Source organism: Mesocricetus auratus, unplaced genomic scaffold (assembly GCF_017639785.1).
Source record: "Mesocricetus auratus isolate SY011 unplaced genomic scaffold, BCM_Maur_2.0 Super-Scaffold_100047, whole genome shotgun sequence".
NCBI lineage: Eukaryota > Metazoa > Chordata > Mammalia > Rodentia > Cricetidae > Mesocricetus > Mesocricetus auratus.
This window is the reverse complement of record NW_024429224.1, coordinates 1,293,481-1,315,099: the sequence shown is the minus strand read 5'-3', so window position 1 is coordinate 1,315,099 and position 21,619 is coordinate 1,293,481. Positions and strand designations below refer to the sequence as shown.

At 47.0% G+C, this 21,619-nt stretch overlaps 1 protein-coding gene across 5 annotated transcripts in view; it reads left to right on the top strand.

Annotated features, from left to right (window-relative positions):
- Ttll11 (tubulin tyrosine ligase like 11) overlaps positions 1–21,619 on the top strand; it is a 244,964-nt gene that overhangs the window by 57,850 nt on the left and 165,495 nt on the right. The gene's annotated exons all lie outside the window — the stretch shown is intronic.

Here is a 21,619-nt window from a genome sequence, read left to right as displayed (position 1 = left end):
GATGGAGAGGGCTGCAGGAGAGCTGTAGGTGATGGAGAGGGCTGCAGGAGAGCTGTAGGTGATGGAGAGAGCTGCAGGAGAGCTGTAGCTGATGGAGAGAGCTGCAGGAGAGCTGTAGCTGATGGAGAGAGATGCAGGAGAGCTGTAGGTGATGGAGAGAGCTGCAGGAGAGCTGTAGGTGATAGAGAGAGCTGCAGGAGAGCTGTAGATGATGGAGCTGATGGAGAAGGCTGCAGGAGAGCTGTAGGTGGAGGGGACTCACTCCCCTCCTGATCCCTGTCCCACCCATTTCTGGGTCAGTGATGGGGTCAGGTATGCGATGCGATTGGCTGAGAAAAACAGGTAGTGGCTAAGCAAATACATTCTTCCCATGGCTCCCCCAAAAGTCATCCAGAAAGACTCCCACCTCTTCTCACCTGAGTCCCCCTCCCAGGGTTACCCGCCCACACCACCCAGACCTATCTTTTTCGTGTGTTGAAGTTGGCATCACGAGGGTATAAAGACCTTTTGTGGTGCCACCTGCCTACTTCATCTCTGACACAGATACTATCAGCCCTGGCTTGACTACTCTTGTCTTCTGGGTTCCAATTCTGCATTCTTTCTCAGTGATAAGACCCCATACATCCCCAAACATTGTGTTTTCAGAATTCCCTGTTGAGTCCAAGGTTGGGTGTTGAGGTAGGCCTAGGTTGAGAGCCTTTCTTCATTCTTTTCTAAGTGTGCCCTCAGTTAAGTTCAGTCTAAGCCTCAGTTTGCTCCTCCAGCACCACCCAGTTACAATGTGAATCACACTGAATGCCCCACAGAAATGACCCCTATTCTGCCATCCCTGCTAAGCTGGGATCTCTAGAGAGCTGTGTCCCCAGTAAGGGACTTTAGTGAAGAGAATGCTCAGACATGTATGAAGTGAATGACTACTAAAAATAGCCTTGCAGTGTTAGATGGAAATCTATGTCTAGAATGTTTATAAGCCAAGAATGCTTAGCTCAGGGGTTAGAGGACCCGGCTTCAATTCCCAGCACCAACAGGGCTGTGAACAGTAACTCCAGTCCCAGGGGCTCTGATGATCTTCTGGCCTCCTCAGGCACCAGGCACACATGTGGTACACACACACACACACACACACACACACACACACACACACACACACACACACACACACACCACCACCACCACCACCACCACCACCACCACCACCACCCATGCACATTGAATAGATAAATACAATTTAAAAAATTAATGCTTAGCATTTTGGGTATTTGTGGTTTGGGGAGAGTACAGAAATGGATTCATCACCTTGAGAGGAATTATTTCACTTTTTTCTATCTCGTCACTTAGGAGGGAGGAAGAGCAAGTACTACATTTTGACCACACTGCACCCTGGTTTGGCTTAGCTGTGTTGAGATCTCTATCTTGTCCTGAGACAGCCCCCAACTCCAACAGCCTAATAAAATAACTTGTAATTGAGGGAGCATTATTATTCCATATTCTAAACTCCAATCTCCCTCAGACACATTAAGTGTTTTAAATCACAGCTGTTATAATCAGGTCACTGTTCAGTGCTAATCTGCCGTGAGAAGTATGGCGATGAGCAGACCACTCGGACTCGGCTTTGATGAGCCTTTCTCTCCTAGGCAAGCTTTTAGAGAGGAGACAGGAGAAAGGCAGACAGTTGGGGTTTCCAGGAGATACTGTTTTATAGGTCAAGGAAACCAGCTTCCCAAAGCAAGTAAAGTCACTCTTCCCCTTCAATTTGTATCCCTTTGTCTCATTTTGGAAAAAAGAAAATCGTGGTGTTGGCATCTGAGTCACTTAGCAGAGATGTCTAATGTCTTTTCCAGAAAACAGTGGAGCCAACCTTGACTTCAGTGGCTGTTTCAAAAGGAAATTATGAAAATTGTCCTGTGTTTTCTCTCCTCATCTCCAAAGAAATGAAGAATCTCTGTTTCTCGTTCTAGGCTTTTCCATGTGATTGCACCTTGGATGATTCGAATGAAAGGAGAAATGCAGTTGGAATGGTGACACAATTGAATGCCTGGGCTTATTAGTGACAGGTGCCTCTGGTCCCGTCCCTTCACCCAGTTATGCATCCCTTCACCTGCCCTCTGAAAAAACACCCCTGCACATTGTTAGAGGGATGAGAAGGTGACAGAAGCATTTGTTTGGATAGGATGAATCCGTGGCAACACGTCTATGCTTTGTCTTAACATTGCCCCCCCCATGTAGTATCATGTGTCAGCAGAGGACAAAGGACGACATTGGTGTCTTGCCCTGTCACTCTCCACCTTATTCCCTTGAGGCAGGGTCTCTCCTGAAACTTGACCTCTCTGTTCCTGGCTAAGCTCTCGACAATCACCCCATCTCCAGCCTCATCTGAGTACTGGGGTAGCATGTGCAGCCATGCCTGGCTTACATGGATGCTGGAAATTCATAGACAGGTCCTCATGCTTGCACAGCAAGTACTCTTACATTGAAACCATGTCCCAAGTTCCTTAACTTTTCATTTTGATGTGATTTCAGACTCAACTGTAAGAATAATACAACAATTTCTACAAACTCTTCATTCAATTCCAAAGGTCACTATTTCAGCACATTTACCCCATTTTCCTTCTCTCTGTCTATCCCTTTGAGAGTAAGATATATGCACAACATTCCCCAAACATTTCTGAGTGCATCTCCCACATATATGGGCATTTTTTTTTCTTCCACAACCCCAGTATAGTTATCAAAACTGTGAAGTTGACATGGATCCAACACTATCCACAACGTAATTGTAGCCACAATTTATTCCATTTTACTATAATTAGTTTTATCCATTTGCTTTGGTTATCAGAAGAAACACACCAGATATGGTGGTGCACCACACCTGTACTCCCAGCCTTTGGGAGGCAGAGGCAGCAGGATCTTGAATTTGAGGCAGCAGCCCAAGCTGTATAGTATTATCCTCTCTTAAGTAAGAGTAAGAAAGGATGGACAACACCGGTTACTGATGGATGCGGAGCACACACTCTCCCACAACCCATGGATACTATACACACATTTTCCACTTCTTACATTTTATAAGTGAAAAGCATAAGCCTTCTAGAGTTTAGTCACCGGCAAAGATGGTGGTTTACTCTGGTACTTAGCTGATAATGAATAGCCAATGGGTGGCTGATCATGCTTTGAACAATGACCTACCAGATACCAAAACTGTGTGTTCTTAAAGATCAGATAAAATCTGCAATGCAAAGGCATAGAAATAAAACTTAATTTTGAGAAAATTTTAGCAAATTCCAGGTCTAGAGACAATTACCTTGGAAACAAATGTAAACATTGGGGCTGGAGATGGCTTGGTGGTTAACAACATTAGCTGCTCTTCCAGAGGAACCAGATTCAATTCCCAGCACCTATGTCACCGTTCACAATCATTTGTAATTCCAGTTCCAGGGAACCTAATGCCCTCTTCTGGCCTCCATGTGGTATACAGGCACACACACCTATAGGTTTATTAGACCTCTCAACATATTTGACAGGGGATTTTCAAATGCATATTGAAAACTGTCCTGTGATGGACACGTTTGTTACTAGAGCTGATAATGCAGTGTTGTAATTTTTTTCTTTTTCTTTTTTATGGCAGTAGCATGAATGGTACCGTGTGTTTATTTTCTGTGCAGAAGTTGAGTAGCTGGAATTGATTTTAGTTTAGACATCCCAGAGCCTTTGTCACACTCAGCTCCGATGCTGTACTGTGCAGGGTCCAGAGATGATACATGAGTAAATGCGCATGACTGTACTCCAACAAAACCTCACCAAACAGGAGGAGACTCACAGTGGTCCAAAGTCTGCCGTCCCACGGCCAACTAAAGTAACCTCATTTCCCTGAGGAGACAGCTGGGGGTGTTTACAATGGCAAGAAAGAATTAAAAGGTTGCGCTTAAATTTTAAGCAATGCCTAACCTTTAGTTTTACAGAAGGCATCAGTGTGGTTTATTTTCTTCACTGTGGCTGTGTTAAATGATGGTTAAGAGGAAAGGGACATACGCTGAAAGACAACAATAATTTATATGTAAGAATATGCTGTAGCATACACTGGGAAGCACTTGCGGGCGTATTAGTGCGTGAGACAGGGCTTACAGGGGCAGAAGGACGCTCCGGCTGTACTGACAACCACACAGCAGGGGTGTCTCCTTGGGGAGACACAGAGAAAAGAAAGCAAGCAAAAGGAAAGAAACTAACACCAGAGGATTAAATTCACGAGTTTCTGTGAAGCTATAGATGTATTAAAATTATTTTAGTCAAGTAGCTATCTCTAGTGATAGCGCTAAAGACAGCAGATCATCAGTCTTCATTTAACATGACTTTAGCAAGCTGAGGTCACAGAATGGGAGGCCGCAGTCTCTTAAAATAAGCTGCAGCTTTGTTACTGCAATTACTAGGAATCATCTCCAGAATAGCTGTATGTGTGGTCCACACAGCAGATGTGTAAATGTATGCATACATAATACAACATGTTATTCTTTGTGTAGTATATAGAACACATGTATTGCAGATGTATACATATATACAGTGTATATGCAGTGTTTGTATTTCTGTATATTGAGAGTATATAAACATATTGTATGCCTATACGTGGCAATATAGAGAACAAAGAACAACGAGTAGTATATTTATAACAAATATTCACATTTAATTTTATTAAATCTTCACATCAAAATGTTAATTATGAGGCTGGGGGCACAGTTCAGTGGTAGAGCACTTACCTAGCATATGTGAGGCCCTGAGTTGATTCCCCAGTACTATAGGAAATACATAAAAAAAGCAAAGCCCTCAAAAATTCAATGAAGACTTAGTAAAGATACTTATAATATTTTAATGTATTTTTTATCAATTGATAAAATTATATGTTTAGCACAAGTATAGATTATAGATTGGAAGTAATTACAGGTTAATTATGTAGATCACCTCATGTATGGACCACTTTTTTGCGATGACAACACTTGAAATCTACCTTCAGGGCTAGAGAGATGGCTCAGCAGTCAAGAGTGGGCATGGCTTTTGCCGAGGATCTGTGTTGGGTTCTCAGTAGCCTCCTTGGGTGGCTCACAGCTCCCTGTAGCTCTGTCTTTAGAGGATCTGATGCCCTCTTCTGTCTTCCACAGACACTGCATCCACATGCGCGCGCGCGTGCGCGCGCGCGCGCACACACACACACACACACACACACACACACACACACACACACACACACACACACACACACACACATGAAAAAGCTACTTTCAGTAACCTTCAAAACCCACTCGTTGTCATTTGCTGTAGTCACGGGCTTAGAAGGAAAAGAGATCGAGTGAGATGGCTAGTTTATGTCAGCTTGGCACAAGCTAAAGTCATCTGAAGGGCAATGACCTCAATTGAGAAGATGCCTCCAAAGAATCAGGCTGTAGGCAAGCCTATAGGACATTTTCTTAATTAGTGATTGATGGGGGAGGGCCAACCTATTGTGGGTGGGGCACCCTGAGTGCTTTAAGGAAGCTGACGGAACAAACTTCCATGGCCTCTTGGAGGTTCCCATCCAGTTTGAGTTCCTGTCTTGGCATCCCTCAGAGGACTGCAACTCAAGACACGTGAGCCAAGCACACCCTTTCCTCTCCACGTTGCTTCTGGTCATGGTATTTATCACAGCAACAGGAGCCCTAAGACCCTGGGTTTTGGCCTCAGCTGCTGAAGTCCTTGTCCAGCTTTGGCTGGTTCCATTGCCGCAGGCCTGTGGTGAGGTAGACCATCTTGGCAGAAGTATGTGATGGGAGAAATTATTCTTTGATGATGTCCAGGAAATAGAGAGAGACAGGGAGGGTTCTATTATCGCCTCCAGAAGCCCAACCCTGATGAGCTAACTAGAAGTACGGCCATCTCCCACTAGCTGTGCCAAACCTTCAACAAACAGATCCAAACCATCACCTTCACCGTGTTTGAAGCAGACCTTTTGATTGTACTCTGATGGAATTCTGTGTCCTTTGCCTGGCATTTCCCCAGCCCTGCCCATCTTCCCTACTAAACCACCAACCTGCCCTCTACTTCCAGAACGCCACGCCCTTTGTGCGTGCGGGAGGCCATGTGGCATTGTCTCCCCCACTTGTCTCTTTTCACTGGATATAATGTCCCTTGGGTGTATTCGGATTATTGTAACTGGCGAGATTTCTTTCTTTTTAAAGACTGACTAGCATTCCATTATGAATGTATACCACACCGTGCGCTCATCTGTTGATGGACATCTCAGCAGTTTCCTGTCTTGGCTGTTATGTCCAGGGCTGCATCTGACAGGGAAGTTCAGGAAACTCTCAACACACTGCTTCCACTTCCTTTTCGTGTGACCCAGTGAATGAACTGCAGGGTCACATTTCTAATCCTGCGAGGAACCTTAGAAATTATGATTCTGCTGCTTTCCACAGTGCTCGTTTTCCATTGCCCTGGTAACAGCCAGACTGACAAGTGTGCTGATAAAGATTTTAGCTTGCACTTCTTTGCTGGTTAGTGGTAATGAGCATTTCCCCTGCCTACCTGGCAATACCCTGCCTGCCGTTTGGGAAATATCTATTCAGATTCTTAGCCGTGCTACTGTGTTTTCATTTTGCATTAGTTAGCTGTGCTGTTTTGTCCTGGGGTTGTGCATGCAGGTGTGCACTTTGGATGGATGTCTTTCTCAACCACTCCCCCATCTTATTTTTTCAGACAGGATCTCTCACTGAATCCTAATGCCATTTCGGGTAGATTAGTCACTGGGATCCTGTCTCTGCCTCTCCAGCACTGGTGTTACAGACATGTGCCATCTCACCTGGATTTTTAAAAATTTATTTATTTTATGTGCATTGGCGTTCTGCCTGGATTTTTAAAAATTTATTTATTTTATGTGCATTGGCGTTCTGCCTACACGTACATCTGTGTGAGGCTGTCGGTGTTCCTAGAACAGAGAAGTTACAGACAGGTGTGAGCTGCCATTCGGGTGCTGGGATTGAACCCAGGTCTTCTGGAAAGACAGCTGAGCCATCTCTGCAACCCCACACCTGGTTTATATGTGGGTGTTGGGAGTCCAAACTCAGACTCCCATGCTTGCACAGGCAACTTGAGTTGTCTGTGTCCCTCGTGTACTCGAGACACTGCTCCCTACTGGATACATGGCTTGAAGATATTCTCAACAATCCTGTTGGTTGCTCCTCCCCCTGTTTGTTGCTTCCCATTCAGATTTTTTTCATAATTATCCCAATAGTGTACAGAAAAGAAAGTTCTGGGATAGATGGAGACATGTGGTGATACACAGATTAATAAAAATGGGTTAATAATTAAGAGAGAGCTAGCCAGTAAGAAGCCTAAGACATTGACCAAGCAATTATAAATATATGTTAATTCTGAGTGGTTATTTCGTAGCGGCTGTGGGGACCAGGTGAGCAGAGAGAAACCGGTCTAGTGGGACCGAGATAGATGGAGGAAGGCTCCCTCTACATTCTGGATCGTAGGTTTCACTCGGCTGTGTGTCATTCGGTCTCTCTCCTGGAAGAACTTTATATCTGTGTCCATTGACCGACATTTTGATGAGCACAGGCTAACTTTAGGTGGCTGCCTGTCAGTCTAGGGTTGACTGAGGTTTCCTCACTACTGGATTCAGAATCCATGACAGAAGCCAAGCTGTGTCTTGCCTGGGAGTATCACATCTGGAAGTGGCCAGTGTCCCTGTGTCTGATTACCAGGGATATCAACTTTAGTCATTTGGTTGAGGTGATGGGTGCCTTGTTCCAAAGCGAAGATTATTTCTGCTTCCTAATCAGTAAGCATCTCATAGGAAGGTTCTTTGCCAGCTTCTCGCTTCTGGCTTTAGCCTTTATTATTAATCCTTGCCAGACTCTGCTATGGTGACAGTGCTTGCCAAATGCTGATCACAGAATGCCACCAACCCTTGTTCAATTGGCTGGTGATGTTTCGCTTCAGAGGAGAGCTTGGCGTTCTCACTTCTTTATTGATGTGTGCACATGCGTGTTAGTGTGGGCTTGGAGACTCTCACTCCTTATTGATGTGTGCACATGCGTGTTAGTGTGGGCTTGGAGACTCTCACTCCTTATTGATGTGTGCACATGTGTGTTAGTGTGGGCTTGGAGACTCTCACTTATTGATGTGTGCACGTGCGTGTTAGTGTGGGCTTGGAGACTCTCACTTATTGATGTGTGCACATGCGTGTTAGTGTGGACTTGGCGTTCTCACTCCTTATTGATGTGTGCACATGCGTGTTAGTGTGGACTTGGAGACTCTTGTTCCCTGAGCTATAACCCTTTGCTAGCATTTATCTGGAGGCTTAAATTATCCAGGAACGCCCTGCCATGTTTTGTGCACTGTGTCCCTGTGGCCATCAGACACTGTGGGTCCCCCTTGTGTTTCCCTGTCCCAGACTTAGAGTCAGCCAGTTCTCCAATAAGTCCTGGATTCTTTTCTTGTGGCTGCTCATTGCTACATGAGTGCCCTGTGTTTTCTTTATCCAATCTTTTGTTAATATGAATTGTGGCTGGGGCATGATGGTGAGTGCTTGTGATCCCAGAACTTAAGAGATGGGAGCAGGAAGACCAAGAGTTTGAGAGCAGCCTGAGTTACACAGTGAGACGCTGTCTCAAACAACACTAGAGCTGAATTGTGGCGTTCTCCTTGCTATCCTAGAATGATGTATAAGTAGCCTGTACATGTAGTTTAAAAAACAAACAAAACCTGTCTATATGCCCTCTAGAGCAGACAAATAAGAAAATATTCATTATAAATGAATGATTCATACTTCAGTGAGTTCACACTGCTATACCATGTAATATGATGAAGGGCTCCCTGGCCTATAATGACCAAGTTTGAATATAAGAAAAATAAGGTAATACATGATCAAGTACCACAGTCTCTCTCTCTCTATGTTTGATTCTATTCTGTACATTTATATATTTGACTATATTCTCTGTATTTAAAACTGTTTCCATATGTAATCACTCCTCCGGCAGGTAGGGCTGGGGAAGGCCGGTCCAGTCGGTCTCTTCCTGAGGCTGAGCAGGATGGTGAGTGTCAACATCCCAGACCCCTTCCTACTTACTGGAGAGAACCACACTGAGTCAGAAGTCTGTCGAAGCAGGATCTCATTTTATTGCAACAGGCAGGAAGTTACATAGGGCTGAGGTAGGGGATGGGAATCATAGGCTAGGGTAAGGTGACATGAAGAGTAAGGGCCAAGAATATTCCACCAAGCTGGCAGGTAGCTAGGCAGGAGGCAGTCTTACTTCAGGCCTTGCTGAGTCACCCCCATGTGGAGGTTACAGGCCGGAGACAGGCTGCCAAACTCCAGCCAGGCTCAGGTTACACGGGGCCTCATGTCCAAGTCTTTTTAGGCCCCACAGATACTGTACCGTGATAGATTTACGGTGAGTCGCTGTGCCATTAGTGATGGGTGTTCCCAAAGGAGTAATATACTCGATAAAGTTTCAGGAACTAAAAAGGGAGAATGTAACTTTTTCCCTGTCTATCCAGTCCTTTTTGTGATGCTCAGTTGAAACCAGAAAACTTGTCCCTATTTCTACAAGGTCCTGGGCTACCTTTGTGCCATTTATAAAACAGCCTTGCACATTCATGAAGCCAGGACAGGATGTCTGTATACACTGAGGTCTTTCTGGAACCCTTGGACACTACAAACCACCAGTCATATGCTCTAGTCACCTTGACAATGATAAATGCCACCAAGACCCTTCCTAGGTGACAGCACCAGCTCCCTAGAGACCACAGGCTAACCTACACAAAGCAAAAGCATTTTCATCTCAGCATCTTAGATATGCAAACCTCCTACATTGCTAAGAGGCATTTAATTTTTAATATAGTCTTAGAATTGAGTCTAATTCGATGCATTTGCCTGTTCCCACTTTACCTTCTGAATTAAAATGAGCCTTGTCTGTCTCTCTGCCTTAGTGGGGAAACAGTTGAGCTCAGTGCCTTGGGTGTTCCAGGAAGGCTTGTGGCTTCTCGGAGCATGGAGCCTTCCTGCTGGCAGGCTTGTGGAAGCTCTGAACAGAGTTCCCAGTATGGTCAATAGGAAAAGCCCTCCATTATATACATGAGGGAACCGGAACCCAGAGAGGGGAAGAAATGTGGCCAAGATGCACAGAGACATGGAAACACTAATTAAGCTTAGAATGGAAGAAACTGATATGGAATAAATCCTGGGGACTGGAAAGGACAACTCTAACCGTAAATATTCCTGATTGTGCCTCTCACCCTCTGTCTCTCCCTTCCTCTACTCTCTCTGGGTATGATTTAGCCCTCTTGATCTCAGGGAACATACATGTTCTCTGTAGACTCATGACGGACCCTTAGGAATTCTTTGTCTCTTGAGTATTCTAAGCTATACTCTGCATGAGGCGCTGCTGTTAACGAGACGAACAAACCTGACGTGATTTTTCTCTTTGAGGAGCAAGCAGGACGCAGGAGAAACATGTGCCTTAGCACTGTGTTCTAAACCAAGGAAGCACCGTGGGCTCTGGAGAAGCCCACATGGGCCACAGCTTACCTCATGGCCTTCAACTATGTAAAACCTAATAATGACCTTCTCAGAGGGCTGTTGGCAGGGTGGCAAGTAATAGAATTTTAATAAGAATAAGAAGTCGGGTGGTGGTGGTGGTGTGTGTCTTTAATCCCAGTACTCGGGAGGCAGTGGCAGGGGGATCTCTGAGGTCAAGGTCAGCCTGGTCTACAGAGTGAGTTCCAGGACAGCCAGGGCTACACAGAGAAACCCTGTCTCAAAAACAAAAACAAAAGAATGAGGTCACCCCCAGCACTGTGACTTTTACTGTTAGTTTATTTCTTTCTCCTTCCCTGACATGACATGCTTGAAGCAACCTCCTAATCCGTAGCACAGGAAACTCAGGATGACAGTGATCCACCTCTGTGTTCTTGCTCTCCACCCTTTGCTTAGAGAACCATGCAGTACTTTTTAAGTGCATTGGCAAGGCTGGAAAGATGATTCAGTGGATAGTGTTTGCTGTGTGAGCATGAAGTCATGAGTTTTAATCATTAGAACCCATGTAGAAGCTGTATGCATGTATAACCATGTAGTATCATTCACCTATAATCCCAAGGGTCCAAAATAAGATGGAAATAGGAGAATCCTGGGAGTTCACAGGCCAGTGAAGCTGGTGTATATGATGGGAATAGACAGCTGTGAGCAAAGAGATCCTGTGTCAAGGAGACAGGCAAGGTGGCCCTCCAATCTCTACATGTACTATGTTATGCATGCATCCACAAACATGTTTATACACATCACACACGTGTATACACATATAAAATATTTAAATTGCGAGGGCCAAACATAAACAAGGAACTCATGCTTATTCGAGTAAAGGCAAAGGAAAGAGAAACGCTTTCCCCAGTTGTGGTGATGACTAATCTATCCACCCACTGCTGCCACCATCTCGCTTGTCCATATTTTGAGATGAGAATCAGTCTACTTTATTCCAAAGAAATGTGCATGCCTATTGGTGTTCTTCAAGAACTCAGTAATTTGAAAGTGTGCCCTGGCCATACAAGCCAGGAAATGCAGAATCAGGAAGATTCATGATAGCCCCATTTGATAGATGAAGACATCAACATGAACATTTGACAGGCACCTTCATTTCAGTGTTTCTTATGTGTGTGGTCCACCAGGGCTATCTTCTGGTAGCCTAGAGTGGCTGTCTTGTGAGTGACAGGGCTGTCCTATCTGTGCATCCTCCGTGAGGCCTGCATAAGGAAAATGGGTCACCTAGGGCTTGCTGCTATAATTCCAGGACTTCAAAGGTGGGGGCAGGAAGACCAGGAGTTTCAAGCCAGTACCAACCTATTTAAAAACAAAAAACAGGGGGCTGGAGAGATGGCTCACAGGTTAAGAGCACTGGCTGCTCTTCTAGAGGTCAATCCCCAGCAACTACATGGTGGCTCACAACCATATGTAATGAGATCTAGTTCCTGTTCTGGCCTGCAGGCATACATGCAGGCAGAACACTATACATAACAAATAAACCTTTAAAAAACAAACAAAAAAGAGTTGCCAATGGTGGCACACACCTTTAGTCCCAGTACTCCAGAGGCAGAGGCAGGCAGATCTCCATGAGTTTGAGGCCAGCCTGGTCTACAGAGTGAGTTCCAGGACAACCAAGGCTACACAGGGAAACCCTGTCTCAAAAACAAAAAACAAACAAACAAAGCAAAACCAAAACAGGGTCCTTTCTATGTCTGGAGGCAAGGATCTTGTGGACCTAAGTCTTGGGGGACATCTAGATATGGTGCTGGGGCCTAGGAAACCCTGCCCTCCGGCATCAACAACAGAATGGACAGCCCTCCACTCCCAGGTTAGGGCTCTGTCTCTGGTTCCCATGTGCTCCTCTTGAGTTGTTGACTAGGTTGTTTATATTGGAAAATAAGAGCTGGGGCCTAGGTGTGGTTCTGAGCCAAGCAGGGATCCAGCCTCCCCTCTCAGCCCTCAGTTTCTTGTTGATGTGGGAACGGTGACCTTTGGGACACTCCGGAAAGAAAAACGCATTTAGAGGATAGCGGGCAAGTCAGATGTCACCCAGAAAGCTGTTCTCTGAAGCCTCTTTTGGAATTGTCAAGGAAGAGGATGGTTTCCTCACAGATGACCCAAGGTGAAGGTCCCTGGCAGAGGTGGGTGGGGAAGGAGTATTGGGGGCATCTCCTGGGCTTAGCCTCAGATCTGATTGTCCAATGCCCACATGCTAAACCTTGGAATAAAAAGAGGCCCAAATAGCATTATCTGAGGAACTGACTTCTCCCATTGCCTCTGTTAGTGAGAATTCCCTTTGCCCAGCTAGGCTTGTGACCAGCAGCTCTCCTGTCCAAGTGATCAAAGGCACATGAAAGCAGACCCTTCATGTCAACACCTGCAGGCTTTCCTGAAGTCCACACCCACCTGTGTGCAAACCCAGGGGTATGGCAGGGCATCCTGACCCCACACTGCTGGTAGAGACTATCCAGCTAGACACTTAACAGTTTACCCGGGGGCTCTCACAATCCGCACAGGCTTCTCTGTGCAAAAGTCTTCCCAGAAGGTCCTAACCACTCTACTATCCCTGTCTACCCACTGGAGAAGCTGGACCGGCCACACCCACCCACAGGCCATGCTGCTGATGCTCAGGACAGCAAGGGACCACATCCAAAGCCCAGTCCACAGCATTGTCTTGATTTTGTTATTCCCGCCTCCTGACCTGTGGCTGTATCGTTGGAGGCCCCGGTGACCTCTAGGGGCCTCAGTTCTTTCTCTTGTTACAGTATTAAAGGTAATCTCCCCAACCCCACACACAGTACAAAAGAACAAAACCTATTGAATGCCTGAGAGTTCTCTTGGCATGGCTATGAGGACTAAGTAAAATAACAAACATAAGGCACATCGTAAGTGCTGGGAGATGTTGTTCTTGATACATATTGATTGCATTTAAAGCGTGAAGCCGTGAGCATTCCTCCAGGAAATAACATGTAGATGGTGAAAGATGATGCAATTTAGCAGAAAAAGCATGGCTTTGGAAACTTGGACACATACCTGTGGTTAGACCCTGACTCTCTGGAGTACAAACTATGTGACCTTGGAGAAATAAATTATCCTTTAAAACCCAGTTTTACAGCCAGGCGTGGTGGTGCATGCCTGTAATTTACCCTAGTGCTTGGGAGACAGAAGCAAGGGGATTCAGCGTTCAAACCCAGCCTTGGCTACACAGCAAGTGTAACCTCTAGGAACCTTGGATTCCTTTCTTAGAACACTAGTAAAAGCAATATCACACACAAGCACACATGTATATGTGTGTGCATGGGTGCTCATGCTCGTGCTCGTGTACGTGTGCGCATGCACACACACACACACACACCCCAAACATACAAAAGAACATAAAATGTAGTGCTACATGATACTCTGTCTCCAAAACAAACCCTACCCCCAAAATAGAGCCTACCTGATTAGCTTGTGATGGAAAGTAATACTGTATGAACCTGTGTGCACATACACACAAGAACTATATCTGGCCTATAAAAATGGCATTTTTCATTCAGCTTACCCTGCTTTATAGTGTTATAAGAGCTGAACATGATGTGTGGGAAATGCTCCCACTATCTGCGTTGCGGTCTTTGGGATGCCTTGGGAAACTAGTGTACTGATGCAGGTAACAGGTGCCAAGGAAGCCACTGGGTGTGTAAAGAAGCAGAAGAGTGGATTGGCTGGTGAGAAGTGCTCTGTCCGTGTGCATGTGTGTGTGTGTGCACATGCTGGTGTATGCACACGCGTGTGTAAAGGAACAAAGCAGGTGATCCCAGGTGTGTGGCGTGGGGACAGTGCTCACTGAAAAAGCGAGCTCGGGAGGGATAGAGTTGAAGGGAGATGTGACGGTTGGATGGACCACATATCGTGATGAATCTACAGCACAGCGCGACTCTGTTCCTGAATGAGACTTTAGCAGATATGTGAGTGGTGCCCAGGCTTGCCATTGGCAGTCATGTGAATGTTAGTCTACCATCCTGGACACAATGAGACAGAATGGAACAGATGAGATGGCTGACTGGCTCTAAAGGTATCAGCCAAGGCCTGCTCTTGTGTGCAAAGAAGTAGAAGGTAGGACAGAGCAGACAGGAGACTCTCGACCTGTCATGAGAGTTCCCTTGCCCTCAGGAGTTAGCAGTTATGTCAAGAGTAGTGCTATTCCTCGCCTCATAGTGTCAGATTTCAACTGTCCACATGGATGTGCTTAGTCCTGTGACCAAGACTGCCATTTATCTGACAACATTGAGATGGGGGCACCTGGATGGAATGCTGCAAAATACGGCATTGGTGTGTTGAATGTGGGGGTTACTGTAGGGATACAAGAGACATGGGGACTCGTGTGGGCGGGAGGAGGAAGACATGAGCCCGTGATCTCGAGTGCTCTTGACTGTAATGAAGTTGTATGTACTTGGAAGTGAGCTAAAGATTATTTAGCCAGTTCATTAGCAGGAAATCCTCACAATTGGAAAAACGGCTTTAGCTGGAGGCAGATCTCACTCTGCAGCTAAATGTTGGGTTCAGGGTTGGTGTAGCTGTGAAGCTTTGTTATCCTGCAGGGGACCAAGGGGGCTCATAAAACCAGGAGCCAGGCTGGAAGCTTGAACTCTGGAGGGAGTGTCCCTAGGGGGATAAGAAACATGAGCTTGATGAGAATCACATGACCCCACTGAGGGTCAGCAGACAGGTCCTAATCTTTGATGGGCTAGACCAGGCATGTACTTAGACCCCAGCCAAGGTGGCTGGGATGCAACTCCGATGGGAATCCAAGGAATGTTGGGGAAACAAAGGCAGGCTAGTACAAATCAGAACGGAACTGTAGTAGGTAAGTGCTAGCTAGTACTGGATTATTCTTGAACATGATGTGTGGGAAATGCTCCCACTATCTGCATCACTCTTTTGTTGGACAGACATGGATACTGATGTCTGGAAGATGAACAGCTTGGGTAGGTCCAGCAATCAGTGCAGAGATGTGGATGTAGTTTGAGCCTGTGCCCCAAGAGCTGATGTGTTGGGAGCTTGATCCCAGTGTCACAGCACTGGTAGGGGTTGGAGCTTTAAGAGGATGGGCTTGGCGGGAAGTCCTTAGGTCACTTGCAGATTAAGGCAGTTATCTGAGACCTTGCATTCTCAAAAGAGCAAGCTGCTCCTGAGTTCCCAAGCCAGTCCTGGGATCCCTCCTGAATGTGATGCTATCTGCCATGAGACCTTCACCAGAGCTGATGTGATACCCTTGAACCTCCCAAGTTGTGTGCCAAATAAGCCAGTTTTATCCACAAACTACCCAGCCTACAGGAACACAAACACAAGTTTTCCTAGAAAGTGTCTGTGCTGATGGCCACCTATCAAAGCCTTGTAACCTGTAATCCCTGTCCCCCAACAGGCACTCAGATACATGGACTTGCCACAAAAGGAATCACTGCCCGAGGGCCTTCATGCTCTCAGAGGCCATGCAAAGCCTCTGGGATGGCATGTTTCAGGCCAGGAAGTCAGGCTAAGTCTCCAGTTGTCAGAGAAACCAAGTAGGGCTGGGTGGAGGCTACCTGGGGCTGGAGCCACGGGAAGAGTCAGGAAGGCCAGGCAGGGCTGACCCACAGGGCTGGTGTCTTCAGCCCTCTGAGCCGCAGTATAAGGGGGCTGATGTGGAGAGGGCCCTCAGGAAGTGGACAAACACAAAATAACTAGTTCCTTCTTATTGATCAAAGTTTATGGCCCCAGATGTGTTCTCAAGTGGTTTTTTGACTGCTCCCTAATGATGGATAGATAATGTACCACATAAAATGGTACTTGCCAAGAGTGACATCCATTAAATCTCCTTGACACAGGCGCTTGAGGTAAAGCAGGGGGAGGGCCCTTAGCCTGTAGCTTCCCCGGGTGGTTTATGTGCTGTACCTACTTCTTGGGTAAAGCTTGAAAAGCGTCTTCCAAAGGAAAGGTTTGGACTGGATCCATTCATCCCATCTGCTGACTGGGCAGCTGTAGGCTCCCTGTATGCCTTTTGGACCTGTTTTCTGTCTTCTGTGGGATGGTGACTTGGGAACACCGATTACTCTGCATAGCCCAGAAATGTAACATGTTGTTCAGAAAACCATCAGAGTCCCCAGTTTATTTTGCTGGAAAGAACTTTGGGCTGGGAGTCTGAAGATTTGACTTTCTCTGCTGCTAGTTATTTGAAAGCTTTGGACAAGTCTCTGTCAAGTGTGTGCACGTGTAAAAATGAACCCTGTGTGCAGTGGCAGTTCCTTTCTGGGCCTTGGTGGGCTCGGTGTGAACAGACGGACAGCTGGATCAGGCAGCGTGGTGGAAGGAAGACCTGCTTGGAGGGTTGCAGACCGGGCCAGCACTCCCATGACCGCACTGTGCATGTTGGGTAGGAATTCTGCACGCCCGAGGGGCCAGTAGAAGCCATTGCGAGCACACGTGAAGGAATGAACAAGAGTCAGGCGAGGGTAGGGAATGAGGCTGCTGGGGCAGGTGAGGCAGGGCTTCCCACCAGAGGAGGGCGCCTCCATGTAAGCGTGTCACACATGAGTGGCCAGCAAAGCTCTGTGGGAACACTTAGTGTTATTTCTTTTCAACCAGTACTCACCGTAATAAAGCTGCAGGGCAGTTCCTTCAACTTAAAAATTGCATTTTAGGTTTTCAGGACTGGAATCCTTCCCGAACCAGTTACAGTGTCAGGCACCCTCCTGTCCACTTGGTCCATGGTTGCTCTTAAGTCAGCGCTGAGCGTTGTCAGAACTACACCTCCCCCACTTCTCCCCACGATGCCTGCTCTTTCCATATCCCTCCATCTGTACCCAGCACAGCACCACCGCCCTGACCACTGGAGCCCTCAACCCTGAGATCTTCCCTTCCTGGCAGCCTCTTCTCCAGCCCATCCGCGCCCTGCCCCAGAGCCGCTGTCCCTGCCCTGTTAAGACCTTCAAAGCTCCAGGGGCCATGGTGTCTTCTTGTATCTGTCTCAGGCCTCCCATGGGGCGGTTCCTGTGGGCAGCTGTGACCCCCTCCAGTGGAAAACTGTCCTTTGCCTGCAGGTCCGGCTCCGCAGAGATGCCTTGTGACCTTTGTGTCCTTTCCAGACTCCAGCTCTGCCTTTCTTTGTTTTCCAAGATGATCTGGTGTGTGGCAGACGTGTCTCGTGAACTCTAGACACACATGTCCAAGTGTGGGATTGAATGAAAACTTCCCCCACAGGCTCCCCACTTGATGGCACTGTTTGAGGGCGGCTTAAGAGGTGCAGGCTTGTTGGGGGAATGTGTCACTGGAGGTGGCTTTGGGGAATTGAAAGACTCATGCCATTTCTAGTTAGCTGTCTCTGCTTCCTGCTTATGGTCCACGATATGAGCTCCCCGCTTCAGCCGTCGTGAACGCCTATACCTCTGGAGCCATTAGCCAAAGTAAACTCTCTCTCCATGGGCTGCCTTGGTCGTGGTGTCTTATCACAGCCACAGGTCAGTCACTAGTCACCAAGTGACAGACACATCCCTCTCACCTGCTAAATCTTCCCTCCTCCGTGTGCCCCTCTCTCCCTCCCAAGGGGCTAGCTTCTCATCACCGGGACGAAATGCTTTATCAAGCTACTGACAAGAGGAAGAACCCAGTGTGGCTTTAGACTTAGAGGTTAGGCCCACGTTGTCTGGCTCCACTGTGGGCCTGAGGTGAGGCTACGCACCATAGCAGAGGGTGGGAGGGCAAAGCAGCTCACCTCATGTGGGCGGGAACCAGAGGGTGACAGGACGGGGTCCCAGAGGCTCCTCCCCTGCAGTTCCCCGCCTACCAGGAGTCTATCCAATTGATTTTTTAAACTTTTAAAAATGGTTAAATTATATATATTGGGGGGCATGTGCACATGAGTGTAAATTATATGTATGTGTGTGGGCATGTGCACATGAGTGTAAATTATATGTATGTGTGTAGGCGTGTGCACATGAGTATAAATTATATGTATGTGAAGGGCATGTGCACATGGGTATAAATTATATGTATGTGTGTGGGCGTGTGCACATGGGTATAAATTATATGTATGTGTGTGAGCATGTGAACATGAGCATAAATTATATGTGTGTGGGCGTGTGCACATGAGCATAAATTGTATGTATGAGTGTGGGCCCGTGCACATGAGTATAAATTATGTGTATGTGTGTGGGCGTGTACTCATGAGTATAAATTATGTGTATGTGTGGGCCCGTGCACATGAGTGTAAATTATGTGTATGTGTGTGGGCCCGTGCACATGAGTGTATGTAAATTGTATGTATGTGTGTGCACATGAGTGTAAATTATGTGTATGTGTGTGGGCCCATGCACATGAGATGAGTATCCGCTGGAGGAGGCTGGACTTCCCTGGAGCCAGGGTGTGAGGCTCTGTGAGCCTCCTGACGGGGTGCTGGGAACTGAACCCTGGTCCTCTGCAGGAGCAGTATGAGCTCCTTACTGCCGAGCTTTCTCCAGCCTGTCCTCACACTGTGAGTTCACCAAGGGGTTAGTCTGCTGCTGAAGGCAGGGCCTCGGGCCCACAAAGCCCCACCTCGGAACACTGCTGACAGGGGAACGAGCCTCTGAGACATGAGCCCTCGGGAGCAAACAGTTCATCCCCCCCACCCCCACCGCCTGCAGGACATTTTCTACCCAGGGCAGAAAGATCTTTCCGGAATACACATCAGTTAGTTTCTTCCTTCTCAAAACACGTCAGTAAGCCCCACCTTTGCAGAGCATCACCAGAGTCCTGGAAATGACATTCAAGGTCTTTACCAATCAGGCTCGCCTCTCACACCAAGAGTAATCTATGCATTTTGGACGTGGACTGTAGAATCTGACTGCCCAGGTTCAAACCCCAGTTCCCTTCCCCCATTGGCTGTGTTACCTATGGCAGGTTAATCAACATCTCTGGTCTCCCATTTTCTGGTCTGTAAAACAAGATAGTTGTGAGGATTAAATGTGATGGAGTGTGGAGAACATGGCGCAGCCCCTAGTGTCTTGGCTGCCCCTGGCCCCTGCTGGTCCATGAGTGGGAGCCCTGTGTGTCCTCCTGACACTGGTGATCCATCGTTGCAGTCTCCAACCTGCCTCCCTCTCCCGCTTTGTCATCTGCTCGGGTGCTCTCGACACCCGTCCACCCCCACTTTGCGCCCCCCCCCCCCGTCTGGCCTTGGTCACCTACATGACAACCGCCTTCAGTCTTACTGGCCTCTTGCACATGAAATGTTGGAATTTCCCTTGGGTACCAGTCTCAGACTCCACAGCTGTCACGACTGGGTCCCTGTGTCCTGCACAATGTACGTTTGTCATACCTATTTCATCCATCAAAGCCTTGTTTGTCTTGAAGATCCACAGTCTGTGCCTGTGACACCAAGGGCCTGGGATGTTATGACAGAATGCAGATCCTCCAGTTTGGCAAATCGTGGCTTTAACTAGTTTTGACATCCCTGGTGTCATCATAATTCAGAAGCTGTCCTCATACCCACCTCCTGATGCTGATAATTCTCTGTGGCTTTCTACTTTAGCTGCTGAATTCCTCCAAGTGTCGTGGCTTGCTTCTCCTACATGCCCTGCCTGAGCACCCCAAATGCATGCTAAGTCTCCTACCCTCGTGGCCTGACCTCCCTGGGGTGATAAATGCTACTAGTGTGTTTGTGACACAGCCTCCAGTAGAGGCGAAGTCAACATAAACCCCTGCTTAACACTTGTTAGCTGGCTGAAGCCCAGGACTTTCTCATGAACACAGCAGAGCACAGGAGGCCCAATGACTTTCCACGGCCACCCAACAGCTAGAAATCACCAGCAACACTGAAGCCAAAACCCAGACTTTTCTGGGTTTTGCTTATTTTTTTCAGCTCACCAAAAATTAGTTAGAGTAACTACATATACTAGAGTTTACCAGCTTCATATTTTTTTTCTTGTGTGTATGTGTGGTATGTGATATGTATGTGATATATATGTGTGTGTGGTATGTTGTATGTGGTGTATATGTGGTATATGTATATGTGTATGTGTGTGGTGTATGTGATGTGTGTGGTGTATGTGGTGTGTGCATGTGTGTATGTTGTGTGTGTATGGTATATTGGTGTGTTGGTGTGTGTGCTGTGTGCATGTGTGTATGTGTTGTGTGGTGTGTGTGTATGTGTGTGTGTAGTATATGTGGTGTATGTGTTTGGTGTATGTGGTGTATGCATGTGTGCATGTGTGTGTGTGTGGTGTGGTGTATGTGGTGTATGCACAAATGTGTTGTGTGTGATATATGTGCCGTGTGCACGTATGTATGTTGTGTGTGTATGTGTATGGTATATGTGGTATGTGTGATGTATGTGCCATGTTCATGTGTGTATGTGTATGGTATATGTGGTATGTGTGGTGTATGTGCCGTGTGCATGTGTGTATGTGTTGTGTGTTGTGTGTGCATGTATGTGTGTGTGGTATATGTGTTGTGTGTATATGTGTTGTGTGTGTTGTTGTGTGTATATGTGTTGTGTGTGTTGTTGTGTGTATATGTGTTGTGTGTTGTGTGTGTATGTGTGTGGTATATGTGTTGTGTGTGTGTTGTTGTGTGTATATGTGTTGTGTGTATATGTGTTGTGTGTTGTGTGTGTATGTGTTGTGTGTTGTGTGTGTGTATGTGGTATATGTGTTGTGTGTGTGTTGTTGTGTGTATAGGTGTTGTGTGTGTGTTGTGTGTTGTGTGTTGTGTGTGTGTATGTGTTGTGTGTTGTGTGTGTATGTGTTGTGTGTTGTGTGTGTGTGTGTGTGTGTGTGTGTGTGTGTTGTTCACGTGGAGCCCAGAGACAGCTGCAAAAGTCTCAGAACTAGCTCTCAGCTGTAGCTTTTGAGACTCCCCGGAGCTCATGAGGTCAGCTGTGCTGACTAGTCGCGGGGCTTCTGGGGCCGGCCTGCCTCAGTGCTCCCCACCCCGGCCCCGTCCTGGCCTCTCAGGCATGAGCCGCCACGCTGGCTTCTTATCTGGTGGCTGGGGATAGAACTCAGGTTCACACATCTGTGCTTCAGGCACTCCACTCACTGAGCCGTCTCCTCGCCCGCAGCTCCACAATCGCCACCATCCAGCTGT